Below are 15146 nucleotides of genomic sequence, written 5' to 3'. Positions count from 1 at the left end.
GTTTGGATGAACGGCGCTGTTAGCCATTTTTACACTTTGCTAATATTATTAATCCGCATGAGTGAAAATATTTTAACATGTTTCCATATTATCAAGAAAAATCCAAAACTGAAAACAGAAAAACGTGGTGGTGAAATGAAAATACAGTCAGATTCCAATGCAATTTATGGAGCTAACATTTTTGAGCAACTTTTGTTTCATAATTAATAGATGTTATATCAGTAATGGCTTGTTTACTATACCCTACTTCGCTTTTTATAATGTTTATTATTTTATTATTTATGTGCATTGTGTTGTACTTTTAAAATGATTACTTTGGTATGTATGAAAATAAATAACTTTCCCTGTTTTTAATTATTCTGCTTTCATGATTTGCAATTTAAATCAGGCCAGTCTCTCAGTCTATCTGTTTATATTTGCAGATGCCTGCGTGCTGAATTGTTGATTCGGGTTTCACACCTGTAATATAGTGCCTTTCTTTCATTATGAGAAACCACCACGTATTGATGATATAACTGATCGCGCTAGAAAGTATATTAAGAAACGATTCAAAAGTTTCCTTGTAATTGAGATACACATTGCATTTGAGATAGATCCTAATGCAATCTCGACTTAACCGAGGAAAAGAAGCCGCCTCGTTCAGCATTTAATATAGTGCCTTACATGGTGAATAATTACTACAAGACGTTTTACAGGGAAGCACAAGATAACAAACGATAACTCACAAACAAGAAAGAAAAACGTAATATGACTTTCACATTTAATTCTGCGAATTTCATATGTCAGTAAATCAGTCCATTTTTAAATTAGTGAAATAAAGAGCATATACTAAAGAAGCTAAACAGACATTCTACAGTCTAGTTCATATTTTATAATGCTGAACTATTTTATAATGTGGCATTAATGCGATTTACACACGTACACACACACACACATATGCAGTGGTGCAGACTACAAAACTCAGCTCGCAGTCTACTGAACATTACATTAAACGTAAAAAAAAATAACTTTAAAGAGTGCTGATTTTATGTTTTCAACCGAATATTCGAATAAAAAATATATATTCATAAACTTTCGCATATTGCAAATCTGCAAGGCAAATTTAAATTTCGTTGCTGCATATTGCTTATTTCCATCACGCTAGTTTTGAAAAACAATTTAAAAAATGAATGAGAAAAACCCAAACCGTGGGCATTACAGTCGTGTCTTGTTGTGTACAGTAGGTGTGTGATTTTTGTTTCACTTGTCAATACATAGAGAGGAAGCCCGGAGCCCACAAGCTCAGAGCCACGCCATGTGCATTCTTTTGGCTTACTACTACAGTAGAGGTTTTTTTTTTTGTTTGTTTTTCTTTAGTCCTTCCAAGGAATAAATGATTTACTCAGAAAAATCTGGGTATTTCGAAGTAATTTCGAGATGCGTCTTCTTTTATACAACCGAGGAGCATGAATCAGTTTATACACCATAGACAGGCCGCATGGTGAATTCTGACAGTTAAGGACAACTTTTCGAATTAATTGGATTTTTATGTTTGAAAGTAAAATAATAGAATAGGGTGGTGGTCTTTCTCGTTGCTTTTGCAGTATGCCCCACTTTGTGTGGACTTTGAAGATTCTTTGAAACATTAATTATAAAGTTTCTGTGTCTGGGTAACATATTGTTAACAGTTATTTTGCAAGTGCTAATGGCGAGATGGAAACCTTCCAATAATTTTATTGAGGAAGTGGCAACACAGGGAACTGTTGCATATAGAAGAAACGAGTATAAGGTTCTGAAAATAATTCACTTTGAACAGGCTGAGAAACTGAAGGCACTTAAGTGTGGCTCCAGTACTTAACCACCTTGTTGCCAGTTTTCCAGCTAAGCCCATATTATTTTTATTTGCCTGTGTATATTTGAAATCCTGAGTTTATTAAGGCAATACTTCATGCCAAGACTGGTATTTTCAGGTGAAATGATATACTATGGAAGTACAGCCTTTTATAGGTTCTTTTTCTTGAATCAGTAGAATAATTGTGTACACTGTTTTTGAAATCAAAGAGGCTAGAAAAGAAAACACGTTAAAAACAAATTAGAAATCTATACATAACGGAAGAAAAAGTGACCAGAGATTCTTTTATGATTGTACAATCTAGGGAAGGTTCTAATAATTATTTTTGTACTATATATTCCTTTACTGATGGATTTAACAGGTATAACAATGCAATTTTAATAACGCTGGGCCTCCCGCATGATGCTGCCGAAATCAGCTGCGACTACTCTTGACCAAATTAAAAAGACGGTAAAGAAGATAGATAGATAGATAGATAGATAGATAGATAGATAGATAGATAGATAGATAGATAGATAGATAGATAGATAGATAGATAGATATGGACGTTGTAAGATGAATAATTGTTAATAACTAACATTTCTACAATTTATCACAACGGTTTTTAGTGATGCTGTAAGAAACAAATGCTATTAAATCAGGGAGCAGAAAGCATCGAGCTAGTAGCGAACACATTTAATCAAAGATTTGTATTCAGGAGGTCTGTAATATACACTGCGGGTGCATATTTTCATCCCTTTTTTGTGATAATGATAATGATTAAAAGCAATATCAGAAATATTATGATTACATTTCATTCGTCCGGACTCGCTGAGTGGATGTATTGGTCCCGGTAATGAGCCCGAACAATTCGAGCACCACAGGGGCGCAAGTTATGAGCAAACACCAGAGCTGGGTAAAACTACAGTCACAGATACTGACCAGTCTGACAAGGAAAACGTGAAAAACACGAAAACTTCACACCGATGAAGACCAGCTGATCGTTTTGTTATTAATCCACTGAATGGTTGTTACGTCAGTACCATTGGAATGAGCGAGGAAGCCCTTACTGAACTTATAATGGACGTTTTAGAAAATCAGTTGTCAACAATGTAGTGAATGATGAAAACACTCGTGCGCATCAAGGTTGATTGATGCGGTTACACACTCGCTGAAGCGTTATTAGTGTTGTCATTGTCTCTTATATTTACAAAAATCAATGAAACAAAATATACTACGTGATCGTTTTTCGTTCAGAAGGCTTGGATTCATACTACTTTACTGCCCTAAAACCGTTTTATTTAACACCTCTCCATTGTACGCAATTATTTATTTATTTTTCAAAACCCGGCCATGACTACATTCGGATCTAACCGGTTGACAAGCCTGATGGCAATGATGTGTCATATTATGTCAACTTCTGTCACATCAGTTGCAAAGAGAGAGTCTGGACACCAATTCCGGTCCATACAGCGACTTATACTGCACCCATTATAATAATAATAATAATAATATAATAACAATAATAATAATGTTATCCTTATTTTTTTTTCTGTCAGTTAACACATTTGTGAGAACTTATATGTGAGGTAATTGGCGATTCCAACTCAGACCAACATAAATAAATGTGTGTGCTCAAATGCGCTCTGCGGTGGACTTGATCGGTTTTGTATTAAATCAATATGACAATACATGGCCGGCGATAACAAAAATAACATTAATAATCAGTGACCCTGAGCTTGATCAAGAATGCTTATAATGGATGGATATGCAGTATTGTGTATTATTATTAGTAGTAGTAGTAGTAGTAGTAGTAGTGGTGGTATTGTTGCGAAAATTTCTAGTATGCTTCAGTTAACCGTAGAGTAAGTGCTAGAAACCAGGAATAACAATTTATTAACATATAATCTGTAATTAAGAGTGTTAAACTGCGGTGGGTTGGCACCCTGCCCGGGATTGGTTCCTGCCTTGTGCCCTGTGTTGGCTGGGATTGGCTCCAGCAGACCCCCGTGACCCTGTGTTCGGATTCAACGGGTTGGAAAATGGATGGATGGAAGAGTGTTAAATGTCTTGTCCTGTTTCTCATCCCATTCAAATTCGATCGTTTTCGATTTATTAAAAAGCCGTTCGATTCGTGTTGAAGTATATTATGGGCAATTTTATTCTGCTGATTGTTGAAGGTCATTAAGGTTTGTACTGTATGCGAAATAGTTTTTGTTTTGTAAGGGTCTAAACACTTGATGGCTGCATATAATTAAATAACATTTTATATGAATTCCATTCATCTGAAGTTGTATGCAATAAAAGGGAAAGAATGTGTGCTGAATAAATTCAGATGCAAAGTTTAATTGCAAAGAGGCTTACAAATGCCAGCTGCAATAGTCTATTTTTCATTGTACCAGCGGTATTTTATTAAAATGTCTTGAACTGACGTTATGGTATTGGATACCTCAAAACTATAACTAAATAAATATTATGAGACAGTTGAATAAATGACTAATTACTTCATTCAAAATAATTTTAGAAATATATATTTCTTAAATGAATTTTTCTTAATAGAGTTACACTCTTTAATATTTCATTGAAAGATTGAAATTTCAACAATATATTACGTTTCTTGTAACATATATTATTTTTCATTTTTATTTATTTTTTAAAGTTCTTACAGTCGTGGCCAGTGTGAAATCTGATAATCTCGAGACGTTTTGCTCACCAAAGCCACCTTTTAGTTTGTTGATCTTTAATGTAGTTGCAGATTATGCAGATCTCTATTAAAAATATTCAGTCGTATTGATTTGAAAACAGTTTGCCTTTTTAGACATTAATACTTAATTTTCGTTTTATGAAGATGTTTGAGGCGAAATTTACAAATAAAAAGATAATCTGTTAAGAGTGATCTGATATTTTAATCTATGTATCTATTTATCTATTTTAACTTTGGATGTTTAACTAAACTGTGTGCTGATCATTTAAATCTCTTTCAAACGATTTTTAGCATTTGTGGAATCGTTCAATTATTACGCGACATGGTCAATAAACAGACAATAAACAGAAAAATGCCAATATATTCCAGTACATTGATACCATTCAAATACTACTTTATCAAAAATACAATATTGCTAATCAGGTAATCAGGTACAGAAGATGTTTATTGTGAAGGATGCATTATGTGAGGTTTCTGGGTATTTTATTGTGTTTGGCTGTTTCACTGAGAGTTTGTCAGTCCAGCACCACTGGCTAATTTTGATAAAATGTAAATGTTTAAAAAGATAAATAAATCAGCTAATAACATAACCATTTTAACAATCAAACAATGCAACCTTATTTATATGGAGTCTTACAAAAACAGGGTAAAAATATCTTTTCAAAGCTCTCAAGTGTTTCGCAAAAAACGCGATGACAAAGTGCAATAAAAATCCCTGGAAAGAGCCTGCAAGTTTTTAAATAAAATTTAAGATAAGAGACTTTAAGTATTTAAGAGTCGACTGAGTTAATAGGTGCATATTACAATGGCCGGGGGCTTGGATAATTCTGTTAAAATTCAAAAATAAAATAAATCCATGGACAGTAGTGTTGCTATAGTGTAAGATCTTAATACATTTTTTCGCACTACAATTAAACATCTATGTATTTTATTTAACTTTTGGTTACATGAGCTTGCCCTTACCAGCTCAGAATTTTCCGGTGCGGATTATGACGTTAATTTACAAGGACTACTTGAATTAATTTAAGATTTGACACAATCTGATTGAAAAACAAATTAGTAAGCCGCCTTTTTGTAAAAATTACTTTTCCAAGTACGCGGCTGCTCTGATCGGATGCCGATCGTCTCTGCAACAGGCGCAAGGCACGTGGTAAATACGGGCATCGACGCACGCTCGTATCAGACACACTTACTCAGTCTTAAAATCTCCTTTCAAACTACCAGCATGTGTGCTTTCTTTTCGAATTAAACCGAAAAAGCCAGCCGAGAACTGAACACAAAGCTTTTCACAGGTGGCTCTTCAGCACATATACTGTATTGTATGATCAGACATTATTGCCAGACGCTGCTGCCCGCTGCGACCCTATGCTGCACGAACACGTAAGAAAGGACAACTGTCGTTAAGAATGGACAACTGTGCCAATTGTACAAGTACAGAACTGTTGTACCTGCAACTGCAGCACTAGCGCCATTTACTTGTTGACACAACAATAAGAGAAGAGTAATGATGTGAATAAGAGTGCCGAGAAGAGCTTTAGCAAAGTGATTAACTTTATCAGCTGTCATTTACAATTGTTATGATAGTACCCAACATTTATTACAAACATTTCTAAAGGTAGGAAACGTTTAAACTTAGATGTTTTCTAAACGTAGATTCACTTTTTTCTAATTACTTAGAAGTAATGGCAGGTAATACACGAAGAAACCCCCCTCAGACTGGCTTAATCAAGCTCAGGAGTGGGAGCAGGGGGACAGAGCCTAACCTGACACAGAGAGAACTAGGTAGGAGCCATAATTAGTAATGTATTAAGATTAAGGGGTACCGTTAAGTTCATATTTATAGGGAATTTGTATTGTATTTCTTTAGGTTATTCGAATGCCAGGTGTTAGATAGATAGATAGATAGATAGATAGATAGATAGATAGATAGATAGATAGATAGATAGATACTTTATTAATCCCAATGGGAAATTCACAGTTATGTTAATCATAAAATATACTTCTAATTTTTTATCCTTTAGTGAATACTTCAAATGTGGTAACAAACACACAATAACAGCGAAGAAGGAAAAAGTAGGCGTCAAGTGTGCAAAGTGAGAGCTCCTCATGTTAGACTTGCCTATTTTTCACACCACTTCTTAAGGCCTGCAAGAATGAGATGCTGAGAAATCTAAGAGTTATTTTTTGAGGAGTATGTCAGGGGACGGCATTACGAGTTAATGATACGAAAGACTGACAGCTTTACTTGAACAACATAAACTTGTTGTATAGCTTTTAATAAGAAACACATTCCGAGAAAAGCCATGCATTGGCACTTTCTCTTTTCACACCATGGTGCCAATATAGTAGAATCTACTGATTTTCTGAGGGAGCGATGAGAGAGAGGAGGAGGAACCACTACGGTGCGTTTCCCGAAATTGGCGAGGTTAACAAGGAGTTTTATGGAGGACGTATATAACATGCAAGTTACTTTTTTTGTGGGTTTCTCCAAATCCTTCATCGGGCACTTTACTAGGCAGTCTAATTATACAAGTTTGTTTACCCCGTCCCTGGAGTCACCTACAAAAACGTCAACTGAAAAAATTCAACTTCATTATCACTCTTAAAAAAAAAAATTACCAATGTGAGTCTTCAGAATGATGCCATAGGGGATCCGTTTTTAGTTCCCAAAAGAACTATTCACTCGAAGATTCCAGATAGAACCTTTTATTTATGTAGATTGGTAACCGGGTCCATAAATAGTCATAAATAGACGAAAAGAGATTTGTAAAGCGTCAGTGTTAATGACCTTTAAGAACTCTTGCTGTAGGGGAAGTTTGGGGTGTCTTTGTCTCGCTATATCTTTAAAGTTTTCGATTTTATCCACATATTAGAAACCCATTCAAAGCTCAAAGAACCAATTTCATGTGCATAGACCCCTTCCAAGAATGAAATGTTTTTTCATACCACACAACCTAATAAAGTGCTATTGCAGAACCGTTATTTTTTAATACTGTATGGTCTCGTTTTACGTGAAAACTTACACAAAGTACACATGACATCATTTTTTAATAACGAAATATAATAAAGCATATAACATATCATAATCGCCCACCTATAGTGTTTAAGACGAATGCAAAAGAAATGACAGATACACACCATGAAAGACATCTCACTTTTCTAAAGACGCTTCTATTAGATGTTAACTCAGCCACGCGGCACCCTTATATCAAAAGCGAGAAAAAAACAACAGCTGGAAGAGACAGCGAAGAGAGAGTGGAAGTGTCGAGCCTGCCATCACGACCTAACTTTACTCTCTTTCAGATACACAAACACCATCTAGACACCCTGGTGGCAATCTGTCATTCGGTCTTGTATATATGTAACTTACATCTGTATTATTTCCACAATCCTTAAATGAAATTAATACATATTCTCCTTTGAACGGTGCATGGTGTGGTTTATTTTTCAGATGTAACTCACAATTTTTTAAATTAAGTATTTCAATCGGTGAAACTATATTAAAAGATAAGTTTTAAAGATGATAATAGTGATGATTTGCAAGCAAATACACCAGCATGATATAAAGCTTTGGCCATAAGATCAGAAAATTTAAAATTTCCAAACCCCGTAAAGCAATGTTATGCAGCATTTCACATGTTGCTATCACAGCGCAACACGGTGCAGGTGACAGAGTGACTACACCAGGCAGTCTTTGAAGACATCGAAAGTGCATTTTCCATAAACGGATGTCTGTACCTTGCCTTCCCGAATGCCTGAGGTCATGTAGCATGGTACTGCAGAGGTACCCAGCATTCTACGATTGAGGGTCAATGTGAAGAGAAGTATTCACATACAATATTGGTGAAAGCACCTGAAAAATTCAAGGAGTTGTTACTTAAAACATGTTGGACTTGAATTTTCAACTTTTTCCTTTATTCCGACAATCCATCTGCTATTCCATTACAACACTCCAATTTGTCAGGTTTAGGTACACATACTGTACTAGGATATTTAAACATCCACATTACATATTATTTTTATGATGCTCTTCTTTATGCCATGTTTGTATGAATAAAGTAGATGCCAGGGCAAATGACACAGCATGGTGAAAAGCTTTACACCAGAAATTTCAAAACTTAGTTTGTTCATTTTATTTATTTGTTTATTTATTTATTTGTTTGTTTTTTATTTTTTATTTTTGGGTGTAGCAAGTATTTATGTGTGTTGCATAGAGAGGATTTTAGTTTTTTTTATCTTGGCTTTTGGGATTTTCATTGTAATAATCATCGCAAACTTGGCTGGACAGTGAGAACAAGATCACCAAGAGAAATTGCTTTATTGTAAAAACAGCTAATACGGAACAATCACATTTCTTTTACAGCAAAAAAGTAATGATGGTATTGCTGTGGATTGCACTTGCAAAAAAAAAAACAGACCTTCATCACTTTTACATGGATAGACTGGGGGAGATATGCTATCAAAAGCCATTCATTTCAGAAGAGGTGGCAGTGCTGCTCTGGCTTGGTCCAAGTCTAGACACCCATAGGGTTGCCTGGGACTTGTAGTGCTCCCATCATGCAATACTGTGACACCTGAAGTACTTCTGGGTCCAACATAAAAGGAGCTGTCTACCCTCACTCGGAGAGTCAGTGTAGCAAGGAAGAGGACAATACGCACAGAGAAGGAGTGGAAGGAGACAGGAAAATATTAAGCTCTATGTACTATGTTGAACTGATTTTTATAGGCTAGTTACCACGGACCACAGTGTCTATGGCAGTTGCATCTAGTGTTCAAGATAGATAGATAGATAGACTTTATATATACAGGTGCTGGTCATAAAATTAGAATATCATGACAAAGTTGATTTATTTCAGTAATTCCATTCAAAAAGTGAAACTTGTATATTAGATTCATTCATTACACACAGACTGATGTATTTCAAATGTTTATTTCTTTTAATGTTGATGATTATAACTGACAACTAATGAAAGTCCCAAATTCAGTATCTCGGAAAATTAGAATATCAATTAAGACCAATGCAAAAAAAGAATTTTAAAAATGTTGGCCAGCTGAAAGGTATGAACATGAAAAGTATGAGCATGTACAGCACTCAATATTTAGTTGGGGCTCCTTTGGCCTGGATTACTGCAGCAATGCGGCGTGGCATGGAGTCGATCAGTCTGTGGCACTGCTCAGGTATTATGAGAGCCCATGTTGCTCTGATAGTGGCCTTCAGCTCTTCTGAATTGTTGGGTCTGGCGTATTGCATCTTCCTCTTCACAATACCCCATAGATTTTCTATGGGGTTAAGGTCAGGCGAGTTTGCTGGCCAATCAAGAACAGGGATACCATGGTCCTTAAACCAGGTACTGGTAGCTTTGGCACTGTGTGCAGGTGCCAGGTCCTGTTGGAAAATGAAATCTGCATCTCCATAAAGTTCGTCAGCAGCAGGAAGCAGGAAGTGCTCTAAAACTTCCTGGTAGACAGCTGTAGTTGACCTTGGACCTCAGAAAACACAATGGACCAACACCAGCAGATGACATGGCACCCCAAACCATCACTGACTGTGGAAACTTTCCACTGTACCTCACGCAACGTGGATTCTGTGCCTCTCCTCTCTTCCTCCAGACTCTGGGACCTTGATTTCCAAAGGAAATGAAAAATTTACATTCATCAGAGAACATAACTTTGGACCACTCAGCAGCAGTCCAAAGGCGAGACGCTTCTGATGCTGTCTCTTGTTCAAGAGTGGCTTGACACAAGGAATGCGACAGCTGAAACCCATGTCTTGCATACATCTGTGTGTGGTGGTTCTTGAAGCACTGACTCCAGCTGCAGTCCACTCTTTGTGAATCTCTCCCACATTTTTGAATGGGTTTTGTTTCACAATCCTCACCAGGGTGTGGTTATCCCTATTGCTTGTACACTTTTTTCTACCACATCCTGTCCTTCCCTTCGCCTCTCTATTAATGTGCTTGGACACAGAGCTCTGTGAACAGCCAGCCTCTTTAGCAATGACCTTTTGTGTCTTGCCCTCCTTGTGCAAGGTGTCAATGGTTGTCTTTTGGAAAACTGTCAAGTCAGCAGTCTTCCCCATGATTGTGTAGCCTACAGAACTAGACTGAGAGACCATTTAAAGGCTTTTGCAGGTGTTTTGAGTTAATTAGCTGATTAGAGTGTGGCACCAGGTGTCTTCAATATTGAACCTTTTCACAATATTCTAATTTTCCGACATACTGAATTTGGGACTTTCATTAGTTGTCAGTTATAATCATCAACATTAAAAGAAATAAACATTTGAAATACATCAGTCTGTGTGTAATGAATGAATCTAATATACAAGTTTCACTTTTTGAATGGAATTACTGAAATAAATCAACTTTGTCATGATATTCTAATTTTATGACCAGCACCTGTATATATTGTCACGCACGCGTGCATAGGGAGCCGCGGAAGGACCCAAAATGTAGCGTGAAACCTCGTACCAAAAGGGAATGGTGGGGCACTAACCTCTCTCTCTTTGTTCCTGCAGAAAGAAGGAAGCACCGCCGCCATGAATCTGCTCTGAGTCCCTGACCACGCATTGCCACTTCCGCATTCTTTCCCTTCCCTCTGTCGACTTCTGATGACATCACGACTCCCAGCTCCCATTTTAGTTCCTTCCCAGCATTCCTCTGTCAATTCTGGTCCCTCACTATAAATATTCCCCATCATGCCATCTTGGTTGTCTGATGATTTTATGAAAATTCATTGTGACTGTTTTTGCAAACTGTACAGTATACGGGGCCGGAAACCCCAAACCTTTATGCTGTGTTTGGGTTTCTTTACAATATATATATTTATTTATTTATTTTTATTTTTTTTGTCGCAGACAGCCTGGACCCTTACCTGGCCACAATGATTTTTTAGTCGGGTTAGGCATTATCTCCCCTGGATCACTAGGTGTCAGCCTGCCTGTTTTGATACAGCTCCACCAATTCTCACAGAGCCAGTCCTGTTGACTTCTGGGGGTGCCACCAGGGGGTGCTGCAGGGGCTGCAGAGCTCTTCTTTGTTGGGTTTCTGCCTTATCTGCATGTGCTTACGGACCACACTGTTGGGACACCAGAAGTACTCCCAGGTGCTTTAATAAAAGGAGCCAGCTACCACTATTACAGGAGCCAGAGATGGGAGGGATAGGACGATGCTTGCCAGAGGAGAAATGGAGGCAGAAAGACAAAAAGAAAGAGAGACAGAGAGAAAAGCAAAGAAAGTACTGTGTCGAATTATACTTTATTTGTGCTTCTTGCACTGTGCTGCTGTTGGGAGTGAATGAAAAGTGCATCCCCACTTTATATATACTGTATATATATATATATATATATATATATATATATACAGTATATATATATGTATATATATATATATATATATATATACTGTATATATATATACACACACATATATTGTCACACACGTGCGCTTAGGAGGCAGTCACAATCCCTGAGGTGATTGAAATATCGCAAGAGACTCTCTCTCTTTTTTGTCAGAGAAAAAGAAGGAAAGTAACGTACCTTCCATACTTCCAGGTTCCCAAGATGGCCATCAAAAGTCACTTCCACCTCCGGCTCCCTCTGATAACGTCACTTCCGGCTCCATCTCAATGACGTCACATCCGGTCTCCAGAAGATGACATCACTTCCATTACATCACTTCTGGTTCCTTCTGATGACGTCACATCCATCTGCCAGTCACAATGTCATCTCCTGCCGCATCATTTCCGTCCGCCATTTTGTTACAGTATAAAAATGCTATCATTGTAATCCACATCTGTCATCTGCTGTAAATCGTATTTGATCAACCATTTTTTGCCTTTTTGCTTTCTTTTGCCCATTGGACATTATACATTATAGTCCCCAACTCTTTTCCTTTGTGGAAGCGTTATTACTTATCTTCATTACTATATATATATTAGAGGCAGTGGTTTCTGGTAGGATTTCCCAGAAAAGGTCTGCAGGGAACTTAGACAGAGCGTTAGTGCACCCCGCCACCCCCTGGGCAGATGTATTACCATTATTCTCCAAGCCCTTCAGCTGCCTCCTATTCACACGTGTGTGACAATATATATATATATATATATATATATACAGCACTTTAGATACACTTTTCATACATATACTTTTAGAGTTCCTTCTATTGTACTGTAACACGTATTATTTAGAACTAGATTTCATCATTAAGGTTTCTATGTTTCATTTCTTTCTTTGAAAGCTTAAATATTTATGGTGTATATTTGCACTTTTGTGTTTTTTAATGTATCTAGTTACATGTATTCATATTGAGCACTTGCAACTTTCTGAGCTTTGGACAGATCTAGAAAAGTTAGTTTAGATATGATTTTCTTACACTGGAATGATTTTCTCACCTGGTCAGCACTCTTCTCACACCTGGATAAGAGATGAAAGAGCTCCTTGGAAGGGCTTACAGTATGTTTCACCAGTTACAGTTTTTCATGTCTTTTGAGAGACATACAGGCACAATGAGATAAATAGTCCTATACACATAACCTAATTGTTCTTCACAAAACACTCGAGATTAATGTTTACATTAGAAAGCTTATACCCAGTCTAACTTCAATGCTACTTTCAATTACTGAGCTGTTGACAATGAGTGATTGTGGAGTGATGCTTAAATACACATGTCTAGTCAAAGTTGGTGCCAAGATTAGGTATAATGTGAACACTGAGGGTGACATGCAGTCTTTATTTTATTATTTTATATATATATATATTCTTTTTTAACTTTTTGCATCTTGCAGATCACATAAAAATGATGCAGGCATTGGCATGTGAACATGTAGCTCCCTAAGTAACATCATTAGTTAGGTGCTGAAGGCCACCTAGGGAGCCACTGGTATAAAATCTCTCAGTTCTTATTTTTTGCACATAAATTTACACTAAAATGGTAGTGAAAGCTCTTAGGAAATCTCTGAAAATTCTAATTAGAAATAATAGCATTAAATTTCTGCTACTGTGAAATTGCTTTGCTGTTTTTGGTTTAAAAAGGAATACAGTGTTCTACAAAATGTAGACAAAGAGAACTGGTCAAATGTTGTAAAAAGTTCATAACTTACATATCATAACATTCAACTTACACTTGAATACAGTTGTTTTAGTATGATCGAAGAGCTGTCGCAAACAAAAAAAAGGTTTAAACCTTGTAGCTGAACTGTGAACAGAACTATAAAATGGCAGACTACAAAAATGTCAGTTGATGAAGTAACATTGAATAAAGCACAGAAATATTAAAATTCATTTCAATAAATAACAAACCGATATTTCTCCTTTGTTGTAAAACAAAAATGAGTAAACATTCAATATCACCACAAAAAGTTTGGTACTGACTGTGGAAAACTGTATCGTACTTTTCAAAATTGTTTGAAGGAAAAATAGGTACATACCACTATACAATTTCTAAGGTTTGCTAAATTTGCCAATTCAAAACCCAAGTTACTGATTCAGTCACTGAAACATTACATTTGGCAACACATGTTTAACTAAAGGTGAATTGATTAAAAATGTTTCCTGAAGGGTACCAAACCACTTTTTCCCTGTATTTTAATAACAAAAACCACACATCATTTTTCAAAATAGTAACTTTCAGATTCTACACTTTCTGACAACTCTGACAACTATTTCCTAAGGAAAAATATCAAAGACCCTAATGAAGCTTAACACTGATGAGTCAACATGTATATCAGGGACAGAGCACCTCACTGTGTGCATATGATTTCCTAAATGTTAAGGATCTACTTAGGAGATTAAAAACACTTCTGCCCATAATAAATGTAGTGATTTTGTGGTTTTGGAACACACTACATCCAAATTTGGTTGTGTTTTGTAATATAATTTACATTGTGAGTATGTTTTTTTTGTAACATTTGTTTATTAATATTTTTTCAAAAAACTTTTTTATTTTTGATCATGGCATGACATTAATGTTCTGTTCTTATCACATGGTGGCTAAAAGTTGCAATACATAACATCATGCAGCCAACACTATATAAGATGGTGGTACACTGTCCAGGTTTAACTTTTCTGGTTTAGTTGCTGAAAGTCATTTTAAGACTTTATTAGTGACTTTTTGATGGAAAATTTTCAGAAATGTGTTAACTTTAACATTTTTTATTTTGTTTTACTAATGTTTGATCCATGGTTTGTTTTTTGTTTTTTGATCTCTCCCTCTCTCTCTCATCACCTGATCAAGAGCTGTTTTTGCCATTTTTGCCTACCAACAAGAACAACAGCCAACAAGAAAATATATTCATTTTATTTTCATATTTTATTCTAATGACCAGAAAAAATCAGCCTGAGAGAATTGATACATCATCCATGGTTAGGAAGGAGGAGGGTCTTAAAGTGTTGCTGAGGGAACAAGGTTGAGATCTCTGACATACTGTATCTGTATGTCACTGCCCTCTTCATCAAAAATAAAATAGGTGTAAAGCAGTAGGTGAGAAGGTGAGACTTATTAACTTTCTACTTAAAATTTTTGATTTTCTCCACAAGGGAAGGTGCACTGATTTGATGTTTGGTGTTTATTTTGGTATTTCTTTCTGCATTTGCACTAAATGTAGAAAGAACAAGACAATCTGAGTCTTAAAAGATAGAAC

The sequence above is a fragment of the Erpetoichthys calabaricus genome, chromosome 3, assembly GCF_900747795.2.
Source record: "Erpetoichthys calabaricus chromosome 3, fErpCal1.3, whole genome shotgun sequence".
Lineage (NCBI taxonomy): Eukaryota > Metazoa > Chordata > Cladistia > Polypteriformes > Polypteridae > Erpetoichthys > Erpetoichthys calabaricus.
The sequence above is the reverse complement of the archived record's forward strand: the minus strand, read 5'-3'. Positions refer to the sequence as shown.